A 9,266-nucleotide genomic window follows, 5' to 3' on the forward strand; every position below is an offset into this window, starting at 1 on the left:
TCCAGTAAAAGTAACAGAAGAGGCATATGTAGAAAGGTTATATCTGAGTCCAACTCCATCACTCAGGAACACAAACTCCAAAGAGGGCCAACTGACATGGCCCTGAACTCCAGAGCCATCTGCCTTGACTATAGATCCTGTGGGTTGCTGCAGCTCTCAGGAGAACCAGCACCTGGGTTTCCATCCAGTTTGGCTGTCTCTGGTACCCTGCTGAGGCATGCATAAGCATCACCCCCTGATGACCTTCTGACTCTTTTTTGGAGACTCTTAGCCATATATGTCCTTTCCATTCCCACTTTTTATCCAAAGTCAAAAAGCAGTTTAACCCCTGATATTACATGCAGGCTGAGATATTCTGCTGGTCTGAGTTGACCTCTTTGTTCATGGTCTTTTTGTAGTTACATCATCAGCTGCTGCTTGGTAGTAATCCCTCGGTGCCAGGGAGGCTCATCCCCAGGCGTCATGTCCCATGCTGGGGGGAAGGCAATGCATCTACATGCTGAGTTTGGCTTAGAGAGTGGCCACATTTGAACAACACGGAGGCTCTCAGGAGGTAACTCTTAGGCACCCCACAGCTATAGGCCTAGTTCATATTTCAGGCACACAGGCTCATAATAGGAGTCGTCAGTTTCAAGGGCTCATCATTGGATCTTCCATCTTTATTGGTCTTTGCCATTGCACTTGGGGGATTGCTGTTGTTCCATTGGGGAGTGTGATAGAGCTCCCCTGGTCAGGAATTCAGCACTCCCTCAGTTGTCGTTTCCAACTGAAACCACTATGAAAATATCCAAACCTTTCTATGTACCCTGTATACATGCCCTGAAGAACTCCTTCCCAACCGTGTGCCCCCTACTAATGACACCCCACACAGGTGCTCCTCCCCCACCATAGTTGAACCTCTCTGTAGTCCAAAACTTCTTCAAAAATGAAGCCCAATATATTGCCAGGTTCCATAAATAGAAAAATGGAATACAGTGATGGGCTTAAAGGTTAGATATAGAATACATAGAAATTTAGAAAAATTAAATAAAGGAAAAATAAATTGGGGTATCAAAGAAATGAAAAAATCAAAAGCTTTGTTTTTGACATTTTGTTCATCACTGCTACAGGTATTGCCCTATATGTACAGTGGCAAGGCAATTTCTTCCATTTCTTCCTCAGTGTCTACCTCCTTTCTTTCTTTTTTCTCCCTGATTATTAAGTTTCTCTTGACATAAGTTTTAGGTCATAGTAATTTACATATACAATATATGGTACTCCCACATATCCAACATCAAACCCTTTGTCCTTTCCCCAACAGTGATCTTTTTACATGTTCATATTATATTTGCTGCAGCTAATGTACAGATATTGAAACGATAGCTTTCAAACATGGTTCTATTTGGGTTTACATCATGGTTTATATTTTAGACTATACAATTTTCTAAATTTTTACTTATCTTATGTTTTACATTATGGTTTACATTTTAGCTTATAGACTTTTATACATTTTTGGTGTAATTTAACATGACCTATATCCATCATGGCGTGATCTTGTGGAACACTTCCATTGCCCCACAGTTACCCTGATTCCATGAATTTAACACCTCTTTCCCCCTCTCCTCAGGGCCCATCATGACAATCAATCTTAATTACTTTAGGGACCATATTCAGAGATACTTGCAAAAATGTTGAGGGTTTGCACACTTGACTGCCCTAACCTATTGGGAGCCACCGATTCTCTCAAGTGATACAATTCCCTCTTTTGAGAACATCAGTCCTCCTGAGGATGTGGGTATACTCTCATTATATGGGTCTCCACCCAGTGATATAATCCACTATGACAAAATGAGCACTCACACACTCCCCAGAAGCTTGCCCTGTGTCAGATGCCCGCCCCCCCCGCCTTAAGCATCCCAAACAGGCAACCTCCCATATTACATTCTCTGAAGAGTTTTCTTTGCACCACAATTTCAACCTCACACTTGACAATCTCCCATGATCAAATATTCCCTTCACCGTCTATCCAATTTCTTGGGCAATCTGACCCATTCTCCCATCCCTAGTGCCCCTAAAGCCTATGCAGCCCCACTGAAAGTTATCCCCATACCCCCATTTTATCCTTTCCCTGTACAAATACTTACCTCCAGCCACAGCCTCTTTAATGCCTTCCTTTGGTTATCCATTTTAAATGGGTTTGCCTATGAGCCCCCAGAAGATGGAATCCTGGGACGCAAGAGGCTGAGGTGCAGTAACTCTCTGCATCCACACCACACACACAGGCATGTGAGATCTGACCCCAGCTGGGAGGGCTGGAGCACAGGGCAGGTGCTCAAAACAGGGCCCTGCCAAGACAGAGGTTCCTCCACCAAGTGCTAGGTGCTGGGAAGCCTCTTTTTATTTGATATATTTTTATATTTTTCTTTTTTCTTTTTGTCTTTATTTTTTTAGTGTTACATTAAAAAAATATGAAGTCCCCATATACCCTCCACCCCCCTCACCCCAAATCCTCCCCTATAACAACAACCTCCTCCATCATCATGAGACATTCATTGCACTTGGTGAATACATCTCTGAGCACCACTGCACCTCATGGTCAATGGTCCACACCATAGCCCACACTCTCCCACAGTCCACCCAGTGGGCCATGGGAGGACATACAATGTCTGGTAACTGTCCCTGCAGCACCACCCAGGACAACTCCAACCCCCGAAAATGCCCCCACGTCACATCTCTTCCTCCCACTCCCTATCCCCAGCAGCCACCATGGCCACTTTCTCCACACCAATGCCACATTTTCTTCGATTACTAACCACAATAGTTCATGAAAAGAATATCAGTAAGTCCACTCTAATCCATACTCTATTCCTCCATCCTGTGGACCTTGGAATGATTGTGTCCACTCCACATCTATATCAAGAGGGGGCTTAGATTCCATATGGATGCTGGATGCAATTTTCCTGCTTTCAGTTGTAGGCACTCTTGGCTCCCTGGTGTGGTGGTTGACCTTCTTCAGCTCCATGTTAACTGAGTGGGGTAAGTCCAATAAACCAGAGTGTAGGAGTTGCAAGTCTGCTGAGGCTCAGGGCCTGGCTATCACATGGTCAGTCCAGAGATTCAGGCCCCCTGGGTATACACTAAACCCCAGCACCAACTACAGATTCAGTAAAAGTAACAGGAGAGGGAAAGCCTCTTTTTAAAGCACTTTAGCAGACATTGGCTTTGTGCCTTTCCATGGGTCCACACTTTTGCAGGCTGCCTTTCTATCGACCACACCTGGCTACCTGGTCTGGGATATGGTGGGAAGGTGCTGGTGGGCAGGGCTGAAGATGGATGCTGTGGGAGTTCCCTTCCCCAGGGGGTTCACAGGCCAGGACACCCTTGCATAATTAACCTTTACCCACATTTTATCTTCCTACTTCCTACTACTGAATTTCTCATTACAGGTTGTGTTAAAATGCTTTGAAATGTCTTAGGAACTGAAACTAAAGATGCCTTTGCTAGAGAGGAAGTTATTGCCTCAGGGCCCCAAGTCCTGTTAGCTAGAACAATTGATCTCTAATCACTTAAAGGCCTTTTGATGGCTGGTCTAAGTGAGAAAATTCCAGACACTAAAGGACCTCTGTAAGATAGGAAGAAGAAGTTTTTTCTGCTCTTTCTCCAGGAAGGAGCAATATTCAGCTTGGAGAGCATCCAATCTATTTGGTCTGACTTCCAAGTCCAGAATAGCCCTGGACATGCCTGGCAGCAGGGTTGTTGTAATTCCCAAGGTGGCGGGAACCAGAGTAGTAACTCTGAATGACTTGAAGACTTGGGCACTTCAATTCAGAGGGCAGCCAAACGTTCCCTGAGATTTAGCTCAGGATCTTCCATTTGGGTAACAGTGCAGTCAGTTCAGACCCTTGAATGTAGAGGTGCTGAGAACCAGAGCAGTAAACTCTGAATGGCCCCCAAGAAATTCCTTGGGCCCTTCCATTCAGAGGGCAGCCAAACATCCCCTGAAACTCAGATCAGGTGCTTCGGTTTGGATAGCTGTTTTCAATGTCTCCCACCAACTTGGCTTGGGCACTTGAGTCTGAACTTCAGAATTTTCAGGCATCACCCAAGACCTAGGTTGGCCAGAGGGATGCCTAAAAGCACTTCTTCATTCTTCCTAGAATAATGGGTGTAGCTTTGTGGCCTGGTATCTGTAAGCTCCTACCCCAAATAAATACTCCTTACAAAAGTCAACAGATTTCTGGTATTTTGCAGCAGCACCTGTTTGGCTGACTAAAAAATGGACATGGTCCCCACAGGAGTGTTTTCTCAGAGATCAAAAAATTCTGCCTACTACTCATCCCCATGGCCACAGTATTGCTGAGAGCAACCTCTGTATAGGCCCCTGAATTCCAGTTAAACCAGTGTAAAAGCGGATAGATCTAAGGGCCAGAAACCTCATGTCATGTCTCTTTAGATAAATTGAAGAAATATACCTCAAACCTCCATTAGTTTAAACCTATATGCCTATAAAAGGTATGAGTAGAGATCAAGATCCAGATTGGTTACTAAACCTCTCCTGGAAAATAAGAAACCTCATGTGTCATCAATTAAGATAAAAAAGTTCCTAGAAATGCTAAGGGTATAAAATTTCTCTTTTGTTTTAATCTGTGTTTAACTTTGTGTTCAACTTTGAAACCTGTTTAACTTTGTCAGTTTACTTGTACCTAGGAAATCAGATTTGGGGCTCACCTGTTACAAATTGGATAATGATGAAAGGTAACCTAAAAATGAGTCTTTAAATTTCTATACTGCCTTGCTAGTGGATTTAATAAAAAATATTCAACTGCTAGAAAAGCAGAGAAACTTCACAAAATTTTTCCTAATAAAATTCTTGTGGCTTAGGTATAAAGGTGCCCAATTCACATTAAAGTAAAAACTTACTAGAAACTGTAACTAAGTGTTGAGATAATTTATAGATGCCTTTATATTATAAAACAGCAGAAGGAGTATAACTGAAATTATAACTGGGTAGATTTAGACTAAAATACTATTGTAAGTGTAAATCTTAAACTGAACTTACCTTCATTTATGGTCAATTCAAGCCTAGCTTCACCCCTCGCCTTTGCTTATGCTTATTTCATAACAACTTCTGACCCTATGGCTCAGGGGGAAGCAAATTTGAGACATCCCTGTCTCCTGTCCTACTGGAATTAGTGACCCTGTTTTCTCTTATGGCTCCAAGTGTGGACTAACCTGCTTCCCGGTGGAATTCTCAGCCCTCAGGGTTGAACATCCACTCTTTCAGTCCAGCAGCCACCGGAGTCCTTTTATCTCTAAGGTCTGGGAAGTGAGGAAGGCCTCCTGCCTTGACTGCTGGGGATTCTGAAAAGCAGCAATTCATGAGAGAAACCAGTTTCCCTGAGGCTTTGATAGCCTCGGTGAGTATACATGGAATTAGTCTTGCTCATCCAAGTTTTGCTAAAGTGAGAAATAAAGTCCTGAAGTAAAGGAAAATTGTATTAAAGCACTGGGGACATTTTGGTTATAAGCCAAATAATTAAGGAATGAAATTCTTGTGCAAAACTGCATGGTCACAGTGCAAATTAGAGTAATTAAAAGAAACCTTCAAAGAAATCTTTTAAATGTTATCTTACCGTTAAACTTCTTTTGTAAGAGAATTAAAATGATAACAGTGAGTCTTGTGTTTCTGTGTCAAACTCTATTCATATCTGCCTATTTGTTCAATATATAACTTCATACATCAGGATGATAATATCAAATTAACAAATGAAAATTCTTAAATTAGCTAAAATCAAATATGTGGTTATACATATGAATAAGTATTCCTGGAGCCTAAATTAGGCTGAGCAAGATGGAAAGGTAATTTAGAAATTTAAATATAGAAACTTGGGAAAGGAAAAAGTTTTTCCTAAACTCTTTAGCCTGCCCTACCCCAAGGCTTTCTCTTTGCAAGAGCTGTGAGGGAAAGACGAGGTATGACTGGTCGAAAGTATCTTCTAAACTGGGAAATTAAAAATCATAGTTTGTCCTGAAATCCCTCAATTTAAACCTTTTCATAGCCCGAAAATAAGGGTGGTTAATAATCCTAATACCAAATATCAACAAGTAAAGGAAAAGTCCTTGATAGCTTTGGAAAGATCTTTAAAAATAAAGTTTTCCAGAACCTAGTGGTCAGTGTGCTTTTAAGATAATTTTATTAAAGAAGTTTTATCCTCCTGTAAAAGAAAGAAAAAACATTCCTTGCATAAACTATAACAGTTTCAATTTTTTTTTAAGCTTGGATGTTTTCTCCCTGGGTTTACGAAATACCAAGTATATAAATTTGTTAAATCTTTAAGGTGATGAAAGTTAAGTTCATAGCTAATGAAATTAAGTTAAATAAATGTAGACCTGCCCTCTTTAAATGCATAAAGTAAATTCCATTGGTTGTAATTGTAATCTAAGATAAATTAGCCTGTCTATGTGGTTCTGGTCAATTATAAAGAGTTTGTAAAAGCATCTTCTAAACTGACGCATTTAGGGAAGCTGATGTTCAAGTGATAGGGCCTCTGCCTACCATATTGTAGAGCCTGGGTTCGATCCCTGGGGCCTCCTGGTGAAAAAGAAGAGAAAGCATGACTGCATGGTGAGCTGAGTACCCATGCAGCTAGCTGAGTGCCTGCATGGGTGTCCCTGTAGCAAGTGTGAGTGCCCACATGGTGAGCTGAGTGCCCAGATGAGTGCCCACGTGGTGAGTCAGTGCCTGTGTGGTGAGGCAGTGCCTTTGTGGTGAGCCAAGTGCCCACACAGCAAGCCTAGTGCCCACACAGTAAGCCAGCAAGATGATGATGCAACAAAAGAGAGATGATGAGGAGAGTCAAGGTGAAGCACAGCAGAGATCAGGAACTGAGGTGGCACAATTGACAGGGACCTCTCTCCACATCAGAGGTCCCCAGGATTGAATCCTGGTGAATCCTAGAGGAGAAAGACAAGAAGAGAAGACAAAAAGAGAAATAGATACAGAAGATCACACAGCAAATGGATACAGACAATAAAAACAGCAGGGCAGAGGAGGGGGAGGAGAAGAAAACAGAATAAACTGAAGCATTTAACTGCCTAATTAGAAACCTAAACTGATTTAATGGCAAAAAGTAGCTTCATAACAAGGAAGCCTGTCAGAAGACACCTGAATCTCATATTCAATAAAAAAAAATTATCTTTATTCCATTGGGAATCTTCAGTTTTCATTAAAAAAAAAATGGAAAAAGTAGTTTTTTCTGTACTGCTAGAATAAAATACCTGCTAAGCTATCATTTGATGTATTATACATTGCACTGGAAGTGTTTAAAAAATTTATAAAACCAAGAGATAGACTTCAGCATTGTCAAACTCCCTTGTGCCATCAAAACAGGCCTTCAATACTCTGTAGGTTGCTGTTGGTTCCGAGTTGCTCAGCCAGTGATGGATGCTCTGGTCCAGCAGCAAATCGAAAGAAAGCATGTGGGGCAGCCAGTAGAGTGCTCATGGTTTAGTCATCTTTACCCTCTCAATTCCATTCCTTCTCTGCAGTGAACAATCCATCAGCTTTTATACATTGTTAAACAAAGCTGGCCACAAGCCAATTGGTTATATAAGTGCACACGTGAGGATTATGTAAGACATTATATAAGAGTGCTGACTCAGTCCTGGCTGGATATGCTTGCTGGAAATTCCTAGTCAGTCATTATGCAGGCCATTTAATAGCTTTCCTTTGTCTACTCCTATTCCACCCCTTAAACAGCTTGCATTTTAAGGGGTATTCTTTGTCATAATGTGGCTCCTTGGTCCCAGAGACCACAAAAACAATATAAGGAAGAGCAGCAAACCACCAATATGCCCACTATCCCAGCTAACAGTTACTTTCATTTGCCAAGTGGTAGTTAAAGAGGTCTACCATTGGAGTAAAGGGTCTCGGGGTAGTTTGAATAGCTTGCACTTCTCCATCCATTTCTTGCAAAGTTTCAGCTATAGAATTCTGATTGTCAGGGATATATATACAGCAATTCACATGTATCAGAGCATAAGTTCCACCCTGAACAGATGTTACAAGGTCTAATGCCATTCGATTCTGCAAGACAACTTTCCTTATTTGGGTGGTCTCATTCATCATTAAAATTAAGTCCTGGCAGGTTTGATTAAGGACTTGTGCAGTATGCTCAGCTAAAGCTTCAAAATCTAATTCTGCTTTGATGGCACCACCCCCTGGTAAGAAAAGAGCTAAAGGGTAAAACCATTAGGTAACTCTTTTCTGATGGTGCCATTGACGGTATACTGCATCCCAATTCTGCAGTGTTTCTGGCAGAGAAGTTATCCATCCTGGTGCATATGTTCAGCCCCACAAACAGTACCCAGTCCAGTTAGCAGGTGGGTAAGGAGAACCGTGCTTGCCACACACCCAAAAGTATCCCTGTGGAAGCCTACCAGTAGGTTTAGTACCCACATATTTTGTCCATTTCACCAATATCCAGTAACATTAGATACCACAGTGTGATTACATAGGAATTTAGGAGTCCATCCCATCGCCTGTTGAGAGTCCCTGAAATTTTGTTCAATACATTGTGGTACTTCATCCCTCAAGTCCACATGTTCTGCAGCTAACCAACCCCATCCATTTTGGATGGCATACCCGGTGCTGGTGGTAGTGGTGGGGGGGATTGTCCATGTCCCAATGCAGTAGTTTCTCCACTTCACATCTTACTTCCTCCCATTCAGGAATATTTTGGCCAATAGTCTGAAGCCATGTCCAATTGCCTGCTGTAGCAGGATGTATCCACTATGGTAGTCCTCCAGCTGCATCCCCAGAAAGCTTGGTGCATACCTAACAATGGAAAACATTATGGATGCGTGCATAGGTATGCACCCAAGAAACCAGACTATTAGCCAAAATCAACCTGGCTGAAAGGACCAAAAAAGCTTTAGATATCATCAAAGGTAATTCCCTGCCATTTGGCAGAATTCAAGCTATATGATCCCCCTGTGAGAGAAGGATAATGGCCAGGGGTTTCTGTCCTGGGTGAGTATACCAAACTAAGTCACTGCGGGACATCATATCCCTCGGTGGATGCAGTTCAACAGGTATCAGAGGTAATGGCCAGAAATGAAGCACATAAGTTTCCTATAATATGGAGCACTTCCCATCATCAGGAAGGTACACACACACACACACACACACACACAGAATGGCCATTTAATAACCTAAGGCTGCACATGTAAACTCTGAGTTAACCCATCTCCCCAAGGCAAAAGGCAAACAACCCAAGAGGGGGCTT

The sequence above is a fragment of the Dasypus novemcinctus genome, chromosome 10 (assembly GCF_030445035.2).
Source record: "Dasypus novemcinctus isolate mDasNov1 chromosome 10, mDasNov1.1.hap2, whole genome shotgun sequence".
Taxonomy (NCBI): domain Eukaryota; kingdom Metazoa; phylum Chordata; class Mammalia; order Cingulata; family Dasypodidae; genus Dasypus; species Dasypus novemcinctus.